Below are 2,169 nucleotides of genomic sequence, written 5' to 3'. Positions count from 1 at the left end.
TTTTTCACTCTCCACTTTCACTTTCATCAAGAGGCTTTTTAGTTCCTCTTCACTTTCTGCCATAAGAGTGGTGTCATCTGCATATCTGAGGTTATTGATATTTCTCCTGTCAATCTTGATTCCAACTTGTGTTTCTTCCAGTCCAGCATTTCTCATGATGTACTCTGCATATAAGTTAAATAAACAGGGTGACAATATACAGCCTTAAAGAACTCCTTTTCCTATTTGGAACCAGTCTGTTGCATGTCCAGTTCTAACTGTTGCTTCCTGACCTGCATACAAATTTCTTAAGGCAGATCAGGTGGTCTGGTATTCCCATCTCTTTCAGAATTTTCCAGTTTATTGTGATCCACAGTCAAAGGCTTTGGCATAGTCAACAAAGCAGAAATAGATGCCTTTCTGGAACTCTCTTGCTTTTTCCATGATCCAGTGGATGTTGGCAATTTGATCTCTGGTTCCTCTTCCTTTTCTAAAACCAGCTTGAACATCAGGAAGTTCATGGTTCGTGTATTGCTGAAACCTGGCTTGGAGAATTTTGAGCATTACTTTACTAGCATGAGATGAGTGCAATTGTGCAGTAGTTTGAGCATTCTTTGGCATTGCCTTTCTTTGGGATTGGAATGAAAACTGACCTTTTCCAGTCCTGTGGCCACTGCTGAGTTTTCCAAATTTGCTGGCATATTGAGTGCAGCACTTTCACACCATCACCTTTCAGGATTTGGAATAGCTCAACTGGAATTCTTTCACCTCCACTAGCTTTGTTCTTAGTGATGCTTTCTAAGGCCCACTTGACTTCACATTCCAGGATGTCTGGGTCTAGGTCAGTGATCACACCATTGTGATTATTTGGGTCATGAAGATCTTTTTTGTGCAGTTCTTCTGTGTATTCTTGCCATCTCTTCTTAATATCTTCTGCTTCAGTTAGGTCCTTCTGTCCTTTATGGAGCCCATCTTTGCATGAAATGTTCCTTTGGTATCTCTGATTTTCTTGAAGAGATCCCTAGTCTTTCCCATTCTGTTGTTTTCCTATTCTTTGCATTGATCACTGAAGAAGGCTTTCTTATCTCTTCTTGCTATTCTTTGGAACTCTGCATTCAGGTGTTTATATCTTTCCTTTCCTCCTTTGCTTTTCACTTCTCTTCTTTTCACAGCTATTTGTAGGGCCTCCCCAGAAAGCCATTTTGCTTTTTTGCATTTCTTTTCCATGGGGATGGTCTTGATCCCTGTCTCCTGTACAATGTCACGAACCTCATTCCATAGTTCATCAGGCACTCTGTCTATCAGATCTAGGCCCATAAATCTATTTCTCATTTCCACTGTATAATCATAAGGGATTTGATTTAGGTCATACCTGAATGGTCTAGTGGTTTTCCCTACTTTCTTCAATTTCAGTCTGAATTTGGCAATAAGGAGTTCATGGTCTGAGCCACAGTCAGCTCCTGGTCTTGTTTTTGCTGACTGTATAGAGCTTCTCCATCTTTGACTGCAAAGAATATAATCAATCTGATTTCGGTGTTGACCATGTATAGAGTCTTCTCTTGTGTTGTTGGAAGAGGGTGTTTGTTATGACCAGTGCATTTTCTTGGCAAAACTCTATTAGTCTTTGCCCTGCTTCATTCCGTATTCCAAGGCCAAATTTGCCTGTTACTCCAGGTGTTTCTTGACTTCCTACTTTTGCATTCCAGTCCCCTATAATGAAAAGGACATCTTTTTTTGGGTTGTTAATTCTAAAAGGTCTTGTAGGTCTTTCATAGGACCGTTCGACTTCAGCTTCTTCAGCGTTACTGGTTGGGGCATAGACTTGGATTACTGTGATATTGAATGGTTTGCCTTGGAAAAGAACAGAGATCATTCTGTCATTTTTGAGATAGCGTCCAAGTACTGTTTCAGACTCTTTTGTTGACCAGGATGGCCACTCCATTTCTTCTGAGGGATTCCTGCTGGCAGTAGTAGATATAATGGTCATCTGAGTTAAATTCACCCATTCCAGTCCATTTCAGTTTGCTGATTCCTAGAATGTCGACATTCACTCTTGCCATCTCTTTTTTGACCACTTCCAATTTGCCTTGATTCATGGACCTGACATTCCAAGTTCCTATGCAATATTGCTCTTTACAGCATCGGACCTTGATTCTATCACCAGTCACATCCACAGCTGGGTATTGTTTT

The sequence above is a fragment of the Bison bison genome, unplaced genomic scaffold, assembly GCF_000754665.1.
Source record: "Bison bison bison isolate TAMUID 2011002044 unplaced genomic scaffold, Bison_UMD1.0 scf7180017864277, whole genome shotgun sequence".
NCBI classification, from domain to species: domain Eukaryota; kingdom Metazoa; phylum Chordata; class Mammalia; order Artiodactyla; family Bovidae; genus Bison; species Bison bison.
This window is presented reverse-complemented; position numbering follows the sequence as displayed.